Below are 20282 nucleotides of genomic sequence, written 5' to 3' on the forward strand. Positions count from 1 at the left end.
TCAAAGACTTCTCAGTCCCAGTTTTCCTACTCCATCAAATTGTATATTTCACTGAGTAAAGTTTTGTATGGGACTATTTCTTAAACTAAGTGAGGGCAGGATAACCAGTGGGGAAGAATGGGAGAATATGTTTAAATTTCTCATTAAGTGAGTCAGAAACTCAAAACCATCCTTCATTTCATCTTTTCTCTCATCTACACATCTAAATTGTCACTAAGTTCTATTGATTTTGTCTTTGAAACTTACTTTAAAATATGGCCAATTATTCCATCTTTTCTGAAGAGCACATTATTTCCTATTGGAGACATACTTTCTCCATTTCCCTTTAAATTTTCTCCATTTTTTATACTCCCAGGATACCAATCCATTAACTGTATTTTAGACAGAGTGGTCTCTTTGGCATAATAATTTAATCATTTTGCTTTCTTATATGAACTTATCCAGGAGTTCCATATTCCTTTCAAAATAAATTTTAAAGCCAGTGAAGTTTCATACAAAAACCTTCATGTTTTGGATCTTTCTGTTTTATCGTGCTTATCATCTACCAAAAATGTCCCCTTCCTTCTGTTCATGCCCCATTTCTGAATGCTTTTTCTTCCAACTTCTGGTCTTCATACCATATATACTCTAAGTGGTAATGATTTCCATAATCCTCACCTGACCACATCATTATGCTTGGACTTCAAGGCTCCTGTCTTTGTTTTTCACTCTCCAGCCCAGAATGAGTTAGAATTTTGATTTGAATTTAAAATCACTCAGTATATTAGCTCTTATTTATTCTATTAGTTGTTATTCTGTGAAGGAGGGAAATTATTTTTCAAGCAATCCATGACAATTTTGAGGCCAAAGATTGAGTTTCATTCTCATGTCCCTGAAATCTAACATGGATCATTGCACTGGGGGGCGATCACTACATGATAGTTGATTAAAGGCCACATTCAATTTTACGTTAATCATATTTGAGATCAACCCTGACCCTATGTGTTATAGATAGCTGTGTCATTCCTGGATAGGTAAATTCAACAAGGTTCAAAGTCCCAACAGAGTTTTTAAAGAAATGTAAAACATCTTCCAATTCAGACAGACATGTAAGGCACTTTAAGATTAATTTCCTTAAGTCTTCACTTGCTAAGTTTGTGTACTATAACATTTTTCCCTCTATTAGTCTTCTAACTTAATGTTTTAGAACTTGGATTCTCACATTGGATCTGTTGCTCAGTTCTCCTTCACTGATCTTTACCAACCCTTGCTTTTCGTTCTCCATTATAATGTTTTTTCTTCAGCCTTGAGGTTATAACTTAGCTTATAACTATGATGTTTGTGCCTTATAGGTCTATCTATGTAGAATTTATAAGAACCCTATATCCCAAGTTTCTGAGTATGAGAGTCATTGTTAAAACTCCTTTTTTTAGGGTGTATTGAAAATATTGTGAAGCAGAGATAAAAAATATTGGAAAAATCAACATAATTACTATAAGTACATAGTTTTCTGTAGGAAATGAGAACGAATATTTGAATTTCTTAGTTATGATGCATTCCTTAGAATGAGAATGACATAAAATTTTCTAAATTTCTCTAAAATTATTTACTGATTATAATTTCTTTCTCTGTTCAATTTGTATTCTGACAATTGAATATTTCTGTTGATATGAAATCACAAAATAGCTTTCCTTAGGAAGATATGATAATACATTTAACTGTATTAGAGGCTATTATTCCTTGGTGATTAAGGGAATAAAGCTTAGAAATGCAAATTGTAATCTAAAATGTTTATTCTCCGCCCACCCCCAACATTGCATTATCACTTGTCTTAAAGTATTGGTAACTACTGGACCTCAATTAAATCACAGATGACCTAGTCTAAAAGTCAAAAACATTTTTTTAGCTCTGAACTAAATATTTTGAGTTTTAAAATCATCATACTTAATCATCAAACATATGTATTTTAAAGTGGAATGTGTGAAAGCTCATGAAGACTTTATCTTTGATAAAGTACACATTATTAGTATCTGGCTTCAAACTTTATACAAACTGAATCAGAATGTATATAGTATCCTGTGATTTATACCCTCCTACTTGTTGCTCTATATAACCATATTTCATTAATTTTCAATTCTGAAAGTTATTCTTATGTATCCATATACCACAATTACTTTTTTATTCTAGTTTTGATGGATGCTAGGATGTTCCTAGTTCCTTACTTATATTGCATTCTATTGCAATATATTGTATTGCATAATATATATATATACAATATATTATATTGTATAATACATTCTATTGCATGTCCAATAATGTGCACATGCATAAATTTATCTAGACTAAATACTCACAAGTGGAATTGTTCCATTTAACTAGAAGTTACCAAACTATTATGCAAAGCACTTTTTCTAATTTACTCCTTACCTTGCTGTGTATGAATGCTATCTTTATCACATGTACTTGTAAACATTTGAGATTACAGATCTCAAATGTGCTAGTTTCATGGTCATAAAATTATATGTCAAATTTTAATTTTGATTTCCCTGCTTTCTAATGATATCTTTGGATCAGCCATTCATTTTTTTTTGACTGTTCTGAAGTTCTTAGTCTATATAGTTTTAATACTTCTACTATGTTTTTAAGCTGAATTGTAACAATAGACCAAGAAGAGCACTACATAATGATTGAGGAATTGATCCATCAAGAAGATATATCCATCACAACATATAAGGAGAGCCAAAGAAAGGCTGCTGAAGAAAACATTCATTATTTATTTTAGAAGATCTTCCAGCCAGGGACTGACTTCTCTGAACTTCCCCACACTTCCTAAGTGATGGCAGGTCTGGATAGACATTGGCCTAACTTTCAAAGTATCTTTCTGAATATGGACAATCTGTTTAGAACAGCCCGTTCATCTGTTTATTTTCAGGGTCCAAATCAATATCATAAACACAGGTCTTGGTAGCAAGTCCAGTCATTGTACTTATCATTCCACCAGAAGGTACAGAGGACCAATCTGGACACTAGCATGGATGTCTCAAATGGGCAAGATGAAACCAGTATGCATGCAGCTTTGCTCTGGATTATCAGACAAATACAAGCATTTTCTTTTGAAATACATTATAAGATTTGACTTGCTAATGTTTTTACAGGGCTGTGGCATCAGTGCAGATGATAATGTATGGATGACATTTCAACTTTAATTCTATATGCTTGAGGTAAATAGTTGGAAAGGGAAATTTAAAACTACCATTTATAATAATATTAAAAATATGAAATACTTAGGATTCTTTTTCAAAATATGTGCAAAACATCTTTACTGAAAACTACAAAGTACTGCTGAGAGAAATTAAAGATCTCAATTAAATAATTGAGATATTGATTTTTGTCCATTAGTTGGGTAATTAAATATGGTTAAGAAGTCAATTTAAAAAAAAAAAAAAGAAGTCAATTTGCATTATTTTGCCTTCTAAATTTAACAAGATTCAATCAAAATCTCAACAGAGTTTTTAAAGAAGTGTAAAAAAACCTTTCAATTCACACAGAAATGTAAAGCCCTTAGAATAAGCTCAATTATTTTGGGGGGAAAAACATATTTTGGGATGTCTGGGTGGCTCAGTTGGTTAAGCATTCAATCCTTGATTTTTTTCTCAGGTCATAATCTCAGGGTTGTGAGATCAAGCCCCGTCACTTTGACCTTTGCACTGGGTATAGAAACTGCTTAAGATTGTCTCTCTTCCTCTTTCTCTACCCTTCCCCTGCACACATGCATGTACTCTCTCTCTCAAAAAAAAAAAAAAAAAAGAAAAAGAAAAAGAAAATAAATCACACACATTTTGAAGACATGTATTACATGATTCCAAGATTTATTCTGAAGATACATTCCTGGGTGGTGCAGCAGTTTAGCGCCTGCCTTTGGCCCAGGGCGCGATCCTGGACACCCGGGATCGAATCCCACGTCGGGCTCCTGGTACATGGAGCCTGGTTCTGTCTCTGCCGTGCGCTCTCTCTCTCTCTCTCTCTCTCTCTCTGTGTGACTATCATAAATAAATGAAAATTTTAAAAAAAAAGAAGTGTGCTCTTGGCTGAAAGGACACAATAATGACAATTGGCAAAAAAAAGTCCACATACAGACAAATATATATAATTTCCTTTTAAATGTATCAAATGAATTCATCAGAGAAAGAGTAACCTTTTTAACAAACTGTTGTATAACTACTTATTCATGTTTTCTTTTTTTTTTTTAATCAAACCTTACCTTACTCTCTCTATAAAATTAACTTGGAAACTATCATTGACCTATATATATATATATATATATATATATATATATATATATATATAAAAGCTATATATATATAAAAGCTAAAACTATGAAAGTCATAGGAAAAAGTCCTAGGATAATATCTTTTGATCTTGAGACAATGACATTGGAAATGGGATAAAAAATAAGATTCATAAAATTTAAAGGTGAAGATGAATTGGGCTTTAACCAAATTAAAACTTTTCTTACAATAACTACATACAGGACACCTGGGTGGCTCAGTGGTTGAGCACCTGCCTTTGGCCCAGTGATCCTGGAGTCCCAGGTTTGGGTCCCACATTGGGCACCCTGCATGGAGCCTGCTTCTCTCTCTTCCTCTCTCTCTCTCTGAGTCTCTCATGAATAAATAAATAAAATCTTAAAAAAATAATAAATACGTTAGGAACACAAAAACATAGGTACATATTAGCAAAAGATATTTGCAATAGAAATATCTGACAAAAAACTTATATCCATAATATATAATGAACCCAACCAATCCCAATAAGAAAACAAAGAAAAAATGTGCAAAATATTTGAATAAAAACTATATAAAAGAAGAAATACACATAAACAATAAGAACATGAAAGTTTTTCTCATCATCTTTAGTTATTAGGGAAGTGTAAATGACAAAGCCAAAACAAAATATAAACACTAACAACCCATGTGTATGCAAGAAGGTGAAACAATTGAAATCTCATATGTTGCTCATGGAAATGTAAAATGATATAAGTACTTTGGAAAATAGTGTGATTATTTCTTATAATATTAAGCACACGCCTACCATAAGACCCAGCAATGCCATTTCTTGGTATTTATTTAACCAAAAGAAATGAAAACATTTGACCTCACAAAGACCACAAAATGAATGTTTTAGGCAATTTTACCCATAATAGCCAAAAACCTGGATAAAATGTCCAATGTATTTTCATGAGACACATTGATGTTTATCCATATAATGAAGCACTACCTGGATATAAAAGGGGATACATAATTGATATCAATAACATGGATTAAAGTAAAAAACACACTGAAGGAGAGCATCCAGATGAAAAATAACATATTTTATTATTCCACTGATAATGAAGTTCTAGGAAAATTGGATCTTACCAACAGTGACAGAGGAAGACCAGTGGTTGTCTAGGGCAAGATTTGAAGGAGAATGTGAGTGCAAAATGGCACATATAACTTTTTGGATGAAGGAAATAGTCTATATCATTTGTGATGATGTTAACATGATTGAATGCATCTGCCAAAACTAACTGAATAGAGCAATTAAAATGGGAGTCTTTTATTTTATGCAAATTTTACTTGAAGTAAAGTTATTTTTAAAGATAAAACATAATTATATAATATTCTGTGTCTGATGAGTGATTGTCATTCATGGTATCTTGCTTCCATCTGGTGTGTGTATGTGTGTGTGTGCACATGTGCTTTTTGCTTTAAGTTGCTCATTTTCCTTGGAGCTGTTTCTATGAGAATACTTTGGGTGTAAAGATAACTATGAGATATTTAGAAAAGATTATTTCTTGCTCCTTTAAGCATTATTTATTGGAGATAACCTTAGACTAAACTTTCAGCTGGAGACTTTCAGACTGACTAGAGAGAAAGATTTTAGATTTCTTTTTTACTTGTGAGAGAGAGACAGAGAGAGAGAAACGCACACAGAAGTGGGGAGAGTGCCAGGCAGAAAAAGAAGTAAGCATCCCACTGAGCAAGGACCCCGATTGGGGACTCAATCCTAGGATCCTGGGATCATGACCTGAGCAGAAGGTAGACCCTTAACCAACTGAGCCACCCAGGCATCCCCAGAGTGAGATTTTAGATTGTAAATCTATAAGAATGTTTGTTAGTCATTTGTTTATAATGATGTATTTGAAATGTCTTATAAACTCAGTGGCTTACAAATAGTAATAATTTGTCTCTTTCTCATAATCTTAAAGTTCTGGAATGTTCAGGAACAAGCTATAGGTCAGGTTCAGATGTCTGAATACGTATTCTTTATCTTATGCCTAGCCTGGACCATGTAGTTATGGTGGAGATAATGAGCTTCACAGTTGCACGCCTCTACTCATTTTCCATTGGTCAGATAAAGGCATATGATAATGCCAAAGTCAGTGAGTATCCCAAAGCCCTCCTCTGTACAGAGAATGGGATAGGAGAATGAATGTTTAATGAACAGTAGTAGTATAACATATTATAGAAGTAATATGTATTATAAGCAATTTTCAGGAATGTGATTTTCCATCTGTTCAGCCTCAAGGTACAAGATAAGTAATTTTCCTAGGAGTACATGGGGTGAGGGAACAAGGTTTTTGTCAGTTACTCATTTTTTCAGTGAAGCTCTAGTTCTTTGGGATGCTTGTTTTATGATAGGTCTCTCGTTAAAGGCTTCACCTTGCCATGGATCAGTAAATAACCTTAAAATGAATGCAAGGTGCAGCTTATCTTCCTTCTCTAGATCATTGCCTTCACTTATTTTTGACCTATATACTATTACTTAGTTTTTTCTCTTTGTTGGTTTGTTTGTTTGTGGTGGTGGTTCATCATTGCATGCAATAGAATTCTAAAACACTTTGAGTAGCATTTTAAGCATTTTTTAAAGTTTAGAATTGGTTAGGATACCAAGTCTGACAATTGGCTGAAATAGAGATATAAATTATTTACTCTCAAAAAATTTTGTTATAAGCCACATAAAATTTGAATATAAACATTACATCACTTTACCTATTTTCTTCTCACTCTATCTTAATGTTCTTTTTCTCCCATACCTTCCTTTCTTCTTTAGTTATAACAAGCATTTTCTCTGGTGGCTATATCAAATAGAAAAGAGTTATTTGGGTTTAGTTCCAAAGATATCTATTGGTGATAGCAAACTCTTCTACCTCAATATCCTGCCACAGTGGTATCACTATAATTGCAAAGTTCTGAGGGGATTTTCTCTGTAAAGAGTGTTAGCGGGAATATTTCTTATAGCTTTATAAACAACTAAAATATATAATAACTTACATCAGAAGTAGATGGGGGTAAACTCTTCAGCTTTGAGTTTAACAAAAATGCAGAAATCTATGAGTTTAACTTTTTCTCTCCAATACAAGTGATACCATGAAGTATATATCTTTCTTTGGTTTGTTTCACTTACCATAATGCTCTGCAGGTTCATCCATGTTGTTTTTATTTATTTATTTTTTAATAATAAATTTATTTTTTATTGGTGTTCAATTTGCCAACATACAGAATAACACCCAGTGCTCATCCCATCAAGTTCCATGTTGTTTTTAAATGACAGGATTTCCTTCCTTCTTATGGCTGTATAATATTCTTGATCCATTTATCCATTGATGAATGCAAGTTATTTCCATACCTTGGATATTATGAATAGTGATATACTGAATGCAGAAGTACAGATATCTCCTTAAGATAATGGTCTGTTTCCTTTGGATATATACCCAGAAGTAGAATTGTTAGATCATATGGTAGTTCTGTTTTTAATTTCTTGAGGAATCTCCATACTGTTTTGCATAGTGTCTTAGCCAATTTACATCCCCAACAACCATACACAGGGTTCCCTTTTCTCCATATCCTCACAAGCATTTGTTATTTTTTGTCTCATTGATAATAGAGACAAGAGCCTTCCTAAGAGGTGTCAGGGGATATCTCCTCTTGGTTTTGATTTACATTTTCCTAATGATTAGCGATGTGGAAAAAATAGGGAATGTTAGTAAAACATAAATATAAACTTCCAGTTATATGATAAATAAGATTTGAGTAATGTGTCACATAGTGACTATAGTTGATAAGACTGTATTGTATAATCAATATTTCCAAAGAATAGAACTTAAATGTTCTCATCACAAAGGGAGGGGGATAAATATATGAGGTTGACGGTGTGTTAATTAACTCAATAGGAAAAATGCTTTCACAATTTATACATATATCAAATTACTACTTGTACACTTTAAATATATTACAATTTTTGTATGTCAATTATGACCTCAGTAAAGCTGAAAAAATACAGAAATCTGTTTTGTGTAAGTAATTGCTGCTACATACAAGCACTACTAATTATCCTGCCCACTTTTAAGTTATATCATCAGATCAGATGCTCCAATATGTCTCATTCTGTGATTAGTTAGTATATCAAAAGGGAATGATATTCAAAGGGGGAACAATTGAAGAACAAGAAGATAGTTAATTGTCTGAAGCCCCTTTGTGTGATAGATATATTCACAGATTAATTAGGAACATTCTCAGAAACAATCATTTCTCAAATCTAGCCCAATGAAATAAATGGAAAATTTCCCAGTGCCTGAGGTAATGTACTTCTCTAAAGAAATGGACTCTGAACTCCAGTAATTTCTTTGTTATAGTCCCTTCCCACAAAGATTTCTTGCAGTTTCTCTAAATAGAATTATACTTCTTGGTTTGGTTAAATAATAGTCCAACATACTCTTTTGGATCAGCACCAGTTCCTTATATTTTAAGCCACTTTCCTGAAGTATTATTGACATTAAAAAAGCTGTAGATGTTTATGATATACAATTTGATGTGTTGGAGATAAGTATACAGCTGATCCTTGAACAATATGGGTTTGAGCTGTGCAGGTACACTTATAAGTGGGATTTTTTGATACAGTGTAGTACTGTAAATATACTTTTTCTTTCTTATGATTTTCTTAATAATATTTTCTTTCCTCTAAGTTACTCTATTATAAGAATACAAATAGCATACAAAATATATGTCAATCAGCTATTTATGTTATCAGTAAGGCTTTCTTCCTATCCATAGTAGGCTGTTAGTACCTAAATGTTTGAGGAGTCAAAATTGTGTGTGGAGTTTTGACTATGAGAGCACCCAAACTCCAGCATTGATTAAGGGTCAACTGCACATCCATGAAACCATCAACACAATCATGCCATAACATATCCATCACCTACAAAAGTTTCCTCCTGCCCTCTTTAATTGTTACTATTGTTACTATTATGAGATCTACCCTCATAGCAAATTTTTAAGAATAACAATATGGTATTAATTATAGTCACTATGTTGAATAGTAGATTTCTAGGACTCACTTATCTTGCATAACTGAAACTTTCTACCTTTTGACTGAACTTCCTCATTTCCACTTCCCCGTATCTCCTGGCAATATCACTCTAATTTCTCCTCCTAAGAGTTTAACTAGTTTAGGTTCCTCATACAGTGGACTCATGTAGTAATTGTCCTTCTGTATCTGGCTAATTTCACTAAGCACAGTGTCTTCCAGCTTCATCCACGTTGTCACAAAGGGTAAGATTTCTTTTTTTATGACTGAATAATATTCTATCTATCCATCTATCATCTATCATTTATCATATATCTATCATCTATCACATTTTCCTAATCCATTCCCTCAGTGATGCACATTATTATTATTATCATTATTATTATTATTATCATTACCTCTGTATCTTAACTATTGTGAATAATGCTGCAATGAAAGTGCGGGTATCTCTTCAAGATTCTGATTACAATTGTTTTGCATATACAACAATAAATGGTTTTCCTGGATTATATGGTAGTCATTAAAGAAATTAAGGAGACTTTATGCTGCTTTACATAGTGAATGCATCAATTTATATTCCCAATAATAGTGCACAAGATTCCCTTTTCTCCACACCTCACATTTAATATTTTTTTATTGTTGTTGTTTAGTTGACATGCAACATTATATTAGTTTCAGGTGCACAGCATAGTGATTTGACAATTCTATACATTATGCTATGCTCACCATGATAAGTGTAGTTACCATCTGTCACCATACCATGTTATTACAATATTATTGACATACTCCATATGCTGTACTTTTTATCTTCATGACTTATTTATTTTATTAGTGGAAGTTTGTACCTCTCATCACCTTCACCTATTTTGCCCATCCCTCAGACCTCTCTCCTCGGGCAACTACCAGTTTTCTCTTTGTATTTTTGAGTCTATCTCTGTTAATTTGTTTTGTTTTTAGATTTCACATATAAATGAAATCATGTGGTATTTGTTTTGCTCTTCCTGACTTATTTCACTTAACATGATACTCTCTAGGTCCATCCATGTTGTTGCAAATGGCAAGATCTCATGCTTTTTTATGCTAAGATAATACACACACACACACACACACACAATCTTCTTTTACTGATTCTTGTTTACCCATTCATTTATCAGACACTTACCTTGCTTCCATATCTTGGCTATTTTAAATAATACTGCAATGAACATAGGAGTGCATATATCTTTTTGAATTAGTATTTTCATTTTTTTAGACTTTATTTATTCATGAGACACAGAGAGAGGGAGAGAGAGAGAGAGGTAGAGACATGGGCAGAGGGAGAAGCAGGCTCCATGCAGGGACCCTGATGTAGGACTTGATCCCGGGTCTCTAGGATCACACCCTGGGCTGAAGGTGGTGCTAAACCACTGAGCCACCCGGGCTGCCCAGTATTTTCATTTTTTAAGCTAAATATCCAGTAGTGGTACTGGATAACCCATGGTTAACCCATGGTTATCCAGTGGTACTATTGGATCTAAAATATGTAAAGAACTTTATATGACTCAACAACAACAACATAAATAATTTTATTAAAAAATGGACAGAGGACATGAGTAGACATTTCTCCAAAGAAATAAAGATGGCCAGTAGACACATGACACATGATGAGATGGTTAATGTCACGTTAATTATCAGGGGAATGCAAATCAAAATTATAATAAGACATCACCTCACATCAGTCAGAAAGACTAGTATCAAAAAGACAATAAATAGGGATCCCTGGGTGGCTCAGCGGTTGAGCGTTTGCCTTTGGCCCAGGGCATGATCCTGAAGTCTTGGGATCAAGTCCCATGTCAGGCTCCCTGCATGGAGCCTGCTTCTCTCTCTGCCTGTGTCTTTGCCTCTCTCTCACTCTCTCTCTCTCTCTCCCTGTCTCTCATGAATAAATAAAATCTTAAAAAAAAAAGACAATAAATAACAAGTGTCAGAATTAATGTGGAGAAAAGGGAATCATTGTGAACTGTTGGTAGGAATGTAGATTGGTGCAACTACTGTGGAAGATAGTATTGAGCATCCTTTCTTTTCTAAATGATTGATTGTCATCTTAAATCATTCATTCATTCATTCATTCATTCATTTATTAATAGCCATCTTAACAGGTGTAAGGGATTTCTTTCCATTTATTTGTATTTGCCAATTGCTTTTATCTGTGTTTTATAGTTTTTAATGTACAAATATTTTATCTCTCTGGCTAAATTTCTTGCTAAGTAGTTTATTTGTTTTGATGCTATGGTAAATGTGATTGTTTTCTTAATTTAATAGTTCTTTGTTGGTGTATAGAAACTCAACTGATTTTTATGCATTGATTTGTATCCTGCAACTTTATCAGAATTTATTAATTATAACAATTTTTAGAGGTCTTTAGGGTTTTCTATATATAATATCATATCATCCACAAACAAAGATAGCTCTTTTTTTTCCAATATGGATGCCTTTGATTTCTTTTTCTTGCCTAATTGTTTTGGATAAGATATCCAGTATTATTTAATGAAAGGTGGAATGTGGGTATCGTTGCCTTGTTCTAAATCTTAAAGTAAAAGCTTTCAATGTTTCATCGAGTGTGATCTTAACTATGAGCTTGTCATATAGAGCATTTATAATGTTGAAATAAATTCCTTTACACCTAATTTTTTGACAATTTTTATCACGAGTGTTAAATTTTGTCAAATGCTATTTTGGTATCTATTGAGATGATCATTCATTTTTATCCTTTATTATATAATGTGGTATATCATATTAATTGTTTTATGGATGTTGAAGTATCCCTGGTGGTTATGTGTATTATCTTTTTAATGTGCTATGGGATTTGGCTTAATATTTTGTTGAAGATTTTTACACACATGTTCATGTGGGGTATTGGCTTATAGTTTTCTTTTACTATAACATTTTCACCTATTGTTGGTATCAGGTTGATGCTGGCCTCATAAAATGAATTTGGAATTGTTCTCTCCTCATCTGGTTTTAGGAAAAGTGTAAGAAAGATGGACACAAATTCTTCTTTCAATGTTTGATAAAATTCATCTATGAAGTCATCATGGTCCTGAACCTGTCTTTGTTAGGAGGTTTTAGATTACATATTTAATCTCCCTACCTGTTATTTTTCTGTTCAGGTTTTCAACTTCTTCTTAGTCTTGGTAGTTTGCATGTTCTTAGTAATTTATCCATTTCTTTTAGGTTGTTCAACTAGTTGGCATATAATTTTTCATATTAGTCTCTTATGTCTTTTATTTCTCTGCCATCAGCTGTAATGTTTCTTCTTTCATTTCTGATATCATTTAATTGAATTTTCTTTCTGATTTTGTGGTTATTCTAGCTAAAAGTTTTCCAATTTTGTTTATCTTTTCACCAATTCAGTGCATTTTTTTATTTTTCTATTCTCTATTCATTTATTTCTGCTCTGATCTTTACCAGTTTCTTCCTTCTGCTAACTTTGGGTTAAGTTTGTTCTAAAATAGTTCTTTGAGTTACAAAGTGAAGTTATTTGAAATATTTTTTTCTTTTTTATTATTTTTCTTTTTTTAAAAAGATTTTATTTATTAGAGAGAGAGTGACAGAGAGAGAGAGAGGGAGAGAGCATGAGATGGGAGGGGTCAGAGGGAGAAGCAGACTGTGCTGAGCAGGGAGCCTGATGTGGGACTTGATCCTGGGATTCCAGGAACATGACCTGAGCTAAAGGCAGACACTTAAATGACTGAGCCATCCAGGCACCTTTCTTTTTTATTCTTTAATGTAGGTATATATTGCTATAAACTTCTCTCTTAGCCCTGATTTTACTGTAGCCATTAGTTTTGGTAAACATTGTGTATTGTTTTTGTTTCAAGATATTTACTAATTTTTCTTTTGATTTCTTCTTTGATCCAATGGTTAAGAGGGTGTCATTTAATTTCCATGTTTTTGTGAGGTTTCCTGTTTTTCTTTTGTTTCCTGTTATCTAGTTTTATTCTATTTTGCCTGGAAAAGATATTTGGAATGATTTTAATCTTCCAAAATTTATTATGTATTATTTTTTGACCTAGAATGTGATTCATCCTGTAGATTGCTTTGTGTGCACTTGAGAAAAATGTATATTCTGCTGCTATTCAGTAGAATGTTTTATATATGTCTGTTAGGTTCTTTTGGTCTATAGTATTACTCAAGTCTGCTTTTTCTTCATTGATTTTCTGTCTGGATCATCTATCCATTTTTGAAAGTTAGATATTGAAATCTAGTATTATATCACTATATCTCTCTTCAGTTTGTCAATGTTTGCTTTATATATTTAGATTCTTTGGTTATGAGTACATATATATTCTTAATTGTTATATCTTCCTATTGATTAACCATTTTATTATTGTAAAAAGACCTTATTTGTCTGTTGTGACAGTTTTTGACTTAATGTTTGTTTTGTCTCATATAAATATAACCACTCTTGCTCTCTTTTGGTTGCCATTTGCATGGAATTTTTTTTACATTTGGCCTAGGGCCACAGGTGGGTCTGGTGCAGTGGTTCCCAGGACAGCAACCCTGGGGACTCAATGGATGGGCCTTGTCTCTCTTTTCTTCACAGGAAAATACATGATCCAAGGGAATCTCTCTCAGCACTGCTGTGCCTGGTTGGAAGATGGATGATGCAGATAAAGTGAGACTTTTATTTCTATTTTTTATAATGCATTTTTTTCTTGTTTCTGTGCTCCACTAGGTTACTGTAACCTCTTTCCTGAATTCAGAGCTGAATTGTTCTTGTTCTTCATGAAAGAGAAGTCAATATTTCTGCTGAGGAAGGAGTACAAGGTCATGTTATTCAGCCATCTTCTGATGTCACTTTCTCCTCTTGATATTTTTAAATGCATGCTTGGTTCCTTTTCCATCTTGTTGGATCAGATTTTTATCAATATTTGAAAGTTACTGAAGAAGAGGTCATAATCTGTCACACCCTGATCCTCAAACCCAGATTTACAATTATGTGCTGTCTTCACAGTTTTCTCTCTACACATCCTCAGCTGTGTCCAGCTGTTTTCCTACAAAGCTTGTTTTGTTTTTTAAATGCAATTCACTCTGTTGGCTGATACCTTCATCATTTCTTCAGTCATCTGATCTTGAAATTTGAGAGAAATTGTGAACCCTTCTTTTATAAACCTCAGAAATCTAACATCAAACTATTTTTATTTTATGTTGAAAAAGATAATCATAACTGACCACTTATTTTCACTTTCTACCACTATCTTTGTTTATAAATATTTACATTTTTATCAAATGATATACAATTATTTTATTCTTATTCAATTTTTCACAAACTTAAGAATACCAAAAGTAACCAGTTTCTCTCTATTATTACCACCTTAAACTAAATAGAATTTATCTTGCTTAATTTATTTTAATACTGCAGCAGTTACTTATTTATTTATTTATTTATTTATTTATTTATTTATTTATTTATTTATTATTGGAGTTTGAAATGCCAACATATAGCATAACAGCCAGTGCTCATCCCGTCAAGTGCTCTGCTCAGTGCCCGTCACCCAATCATGCCCGTGGTGGGTCACTCCGCCCACCTCCCTTTCCACTACCCCTTGTTGGTTTCCCAGAGTTAGGTGTCTCATGTTCTGTCTCCCTCTCTGATATTTCCCACTCATTTTCTCTCCTTTCCCCTTTATTTCCTTTCACATTTTTATATTCCCCAAATGAATGAGACCATATAGTGTTTGTCCTTTTCTGACTGACTTACTTCACTCAGCATAATACCTTCCAGTTTCATCCACATTGAAGCAAATGGTGTGTATTCATCGTTTCTACTGACTAATATTCCACTGTATACATAGACCACACCTTCTTTATCCATTCTTCTTTCAATGGACACCGAGGTTCCTTCCACAGTGTGGTTATTGTGGACATTGCTGCTATAAACATTGGGTGCAGGTGTCCTGCCATTTCACTGCATCTGTATCTTTGGGGTAAATCCCCAGCTGTGCAATTGCTGGGTCGTAGGGCAGTTCTATTTTTAACACTTTGAGGAACCTCCACACAATTTTCCAAAGTGGCTGTACCAGTCTACCAGTTATTTTTACTTCTAGTCCACTAAATACTCTTGCCCCTCTTTAGTAAATTAACCCACTGAAAAAATAAAGTAATATTTTGAAAATAAATACAATCAAGCTAGTTCCCTGGTTATAACTCCCAAGGGCTTCCCATCTCGGACAGAATGAACTCAATGGTTCTTCCAGAACTACAAGGCCCTATGTAACCTCTGTTTCCTTCAACCTCACTGCCGTCTGTGCATCTCCAAAGGTAGATTTCTGTGCCCACACTGAGCTCATTGGTCTTCTTGGCACTCACAATTCCACTCCGTTCTCAGAGTAATGGCTTTGCTGTGCCAGTGCCAAGAAGAATCTCATTCCAGAGTCATGACCAGGTCCCTTATTTCATTTATGCATCTACTCAAATGTCTTTGTTTCAGAGGACACTGCTCTACCCAGTGTAACTGTCATGCATCCCCATTTACTCTCTGATCTCTCAATCTACTTTCATTTGTTTTTTTCTTCATAAAATTTATATATCCATTACTACCTTTTCTTATATAAAATACTATATTATGTCATCTTATTTCTTATTGTAATGTATTATATTATGCTATTTATATGATTTTTTTATACTTTGCATTGAAATGTAATTTCCAAGTTGTTAGGACTTTTTACTATTGTTTCTATTTTATATAAACAATACTGAATAAATGACATATGGAAAAAAAAATTTAAAACTCTTCTGAACCTTCTTAAATAATCTCATAAAACACAGTGAGATAAAATAACTTGGCTGCTTAGGAATCTTTGGCCATTCTTTATTTCCAAAAGTGGACAATCAAAATGGCATTAGGTTTTTACCACCTCTTACCAGGCATTCCTTTCAAGCACATTCCTACAATATGACACCAAAATATAAATTTTAGCCACTCAGTACCTAGCATTCTTTTGCTAACTAATGATATTTCTCCTGTATACAACAACTGTCCCTTAAACTATAGTTGTTGAGTTCCTACACAATTCTAAGGATCAATTCAAGTGCTATTTCTCACATGAGACTTTTTTAATCCCCTAATCATAATTGAATTATACTCTCTAGCATTGCTACTGCACTTTGCTTCTACCTCTACTATATTGTGTATATATTATCTTCTCTATATTCTAGTCATTTGTAAAAATGGAAACCTAGAAAGATTCTTGGGGGAAAGGAACTACATTTTATTCATTTTGTGTATCTCATGGTGTCCTAACATGGCAGAAAGAGCACAAGAGAACATTGAATAAATATTTAGAAACTAAAATAGAGATGAACAGAAATGGAAAGTAGTAAAATGGAACAGAATTCTCAGACAAATCAAGCCTGCAAAGACTTTCTCTTTCCCCATATTGATATTGTGCCTTTTATGTAATTTTGATCAGCTGCCACATCTGTCTTTTACTCTAACTAAATTGTAAACTCCAAATAAACAGCTTTATCTTTTCATCTCTATGTTTGACTAACACAGTACATAGCACTAAATTGATACTCAATAGTTAGTAATTTTATTTTATTTTTTAAAGATTAATTTATTTATTTGAAAAAGGGAGAGGCAGAGAGACAATTCAAGCAGATACCCCACTTAGCGTGGAGTCTGATATGGGGCTCAATCCCCAGGCTCCATCATTGACCCATGAAATCATGACCTAAGCTGAAACAAAGAGTCTGATGCTTAACTGACTGAGCTACTCAAGTCCCCCAATAGTTAATAATTTTAAAGGAATAGAATCTTATATTCCAGAATCTTATATATGAAAAATAAAGAAAAATTTTGTTCAAGTTTTGAATTTGACAAATAAGCAGCTTATAAACAAAAGATGTTTCTTTCCCCATGTCATGTGCTATTTGATGACAATAATCATGATAGTTAGACTAATCTGAAACTATTGCTTTAAAAAAAAGAATAATGATATAATTATAAATTAAACATTTCAATTTTCTTTGGATTTTTTTATATGCTAATAAACTATATTTATTAGGTAATATTTTACAATCTTTATTACTCACTAAATTTCCAAATTACAAAAAGGAAAGTAAAATGAAAAATCATAGACAAAATTAAAAATTTTAAAAATATTCAAAGCTGTGGTTATCCTCAATTTATCTTAATATTTGACTCCAAAAAGTATAATGTTGCAGGGACTGAGGGAAGATTTACAGCTCAGCTTTTCTAGTGTCCAGATTGTCTAATATGCAATGTAATATGTGCAAGTGCATGAGCAATTGCATACAAAAAGTCAGGTTGAAAAATGAAGTTATAAGAACCAATGGAAAAATAAAGCAGGAAAACCAATTATATATTTGATGTCAGTAAAGTTTTCCCTCAGAATAAAGTATTTAAACAGAAACCTAAATGTTGTGGACAGGGGATAGGATAAATTATAGGCAGAAAAAGCTGATGTCAAATGGAATTGTCTTGAAGTACAATTGAAATGAAGTGGCTATGAATGTGAATAAAAGGTAGTGGAGGTCAGATCACAAAATGATTTGTATATTGCCAAAAATAAAAATATTAAAAGTGCCTATATACACTTTTTTTTGTGTATTTAAAGTTTTTTTTTTTTTTTTTTTTTTAACAGTACGTCTTTTTATTAAACCTTAAAATTTGGGTGGCCTGGGTGGCTCAGCAGGTTAGCACCGCCTTCAGCCCAGGGCCTGATCCTGAAGTCCCGGGATCAAGTCCCACGTGGGGCTCCCTGCATGGAGCCTGCTTCTCCCTCTACCTGTGTCTCTGCCTCTCTCTCTCTGTATGTCTCTCATGAATAAATAAGTAAAATCTTTAAAAAAATCTTAAAATTTGTGATCATTTATTTGTTGATAATAGATTACTAGACATATTGGTCTCATTCTGTGGTTGATTTGATGGTCTGACACCTTCAGGGAGCAATGATTTTAGTGAGCACCCTTGGACAGCTAAAATGAATTATCTGCTCTGTAGGTATGGCTTCTAATAGATAAACATATAATCTGAATACAGAAATGTTGGATGGATAAGCAAAATTTTCAATAATGTAGCTGGTGGTATGAACAGGATGAATAAATATAATATTATAAGACCAAGACTTTTACAAGGAAGAAGCAATTTCTAGGATGACAGGGTCAGGAGTAACTTTTGAGATTATATGACTATCATTGAAGAATTTGAGAAACATATAGGGAGAGTCCAAAAAGTTAGATTTTCAGGAAAGACATAATAGAAGCATTAAAAAATCAGATAAATAGGTAATCACGGGATCCCTGGGTGGCGCAGCGGTTTGGCGCCTGCCTTTGGCCCAGGGCGCGATCCTGGAGACCCGGGATCGAATCCCACGTCGGGCTCCCGGTGCATGGAGCCTGCTTCTCCCTCTGCCTGTGTCTCTGCCTCTCTCTCTTTCTCTCTGTGACTATCATAAATAAATAAATTAATTAAATTAAAAAAAAATAGGTAATCACAAAAAGAAATGTCCCTTGAAATCCCCCAGTCTCAATCATTCTGCTCTGCTTGTCGATATATCAAGGGTTTGAATTTTGAAACTACCAACTCGACCTAATTCAATGTCTCTATGTATGCAGGAAAACATGGGAGTACTTATATTATCAAATTTAAATGTGCTTAAAATTAAATATATGAGCAACTGACCTAAGAAAGAATAAAAGAGAACAACTTGAGTAATGAGAGTTGAGCATTTTTGATACAGAGCCTCAGGAATAGAATCTTATATTCCAGAATCTTATATATGAAAAATAAAGAAAAATTTTGTTCAAGTTTTGAATTTGACAAATAAGCAGCTTATAAACAAAAGATGTTTCTTTCCCCATGTCATGTGCTATTTGATGACAATAATCATGATAGTTAGACTAATCTGAAACTATTGCTTTAAAAAAAAGAATAATGATACATTAAAGAATTTTTGATACAGTGGCATCTGGAAGAGAAAACAAATTGTTGAAGTTTATAACAAATATTTCTGGCTTGTGGGAATATAATATATATTAATATTTAATTTGCCTCTGTTTCTACAATACATTTTTTTGTGTCAAAATGTTGCTTTTTAAAATTACAACAATTATTTTACCAAAGTGCAAAATTGCCCACCAAGTAAGATACATTCATTTACAAAGCCAACTTCTAATGGGAAATTGGTAAATAAAGGTTTCTTTGAGCAACCTAGTGTATTAAGTAGAAATAATATGTTTATAGTTAGAGATTTTTATGTGCTCTTTAATGGAACAAATACAGACAAATTATCATAATAGTGTTTCACTTCCTTCAGGGCTCAGTAATTTGAGAAAAGATAAATGGATTTAGTAGTTGTGAAGGGGCTGAGAGAATAATGGGGTAAAAGAGTATTAAAAGGTCAAAAAGCAACTATTTAAAAAGGAAGCATTATTGCAATTAAATACAGGAAATAGTAAATAAATAGATACATTATATCTAGAACAAAAACATAACTTAGTTAAATATCAAATATGTGGACATTTAGATTTTCAAGACATGTATATATTTGAGTGATGCACATTAATAGAAATAGTAAAAGCTCTGTGTCAGTTGAGATCATATATTATGGAAAGAGAAGAGAGGAGAGGGAAGAGCAGAATCACATGGTAAAGAAAAGAGGTAGGTCATAACCCAGTGAACGCTAAACTTAGCATGGTCATGGCTAAATCGTTAACAGATTACTTTGAAATCTCTGAGCTGATATAAAGATCCTTCAAGATATAGATTTTTTGATTTCATGTTCTATTTTATGTGTTTTCAGTTCAAGGCACGTTCAAAAAAATAACTGACAAGCAAGAATTTGAAGAAAAAAATATCTACTTTTGATGAAGCTGGTAATAATTATAATATTAAATATGGATAAATTAAGATAGATTGAAAACTGATATTGCAGATTTGAGGAAAA

This window comes from Canis lupus, chromosome 31 (genome assembly GCF_003254725.2).
Source record: "Canis lupus dingo isolate Sandy chromosome 31, ASM325472v2, whole genome shotgun sequence".
Taxonomy (NCBI): Eukaryota; Metazoa; Chordata; class Mammalia; order Carnivora; family Canidae; genus Canis; species Canis lupus.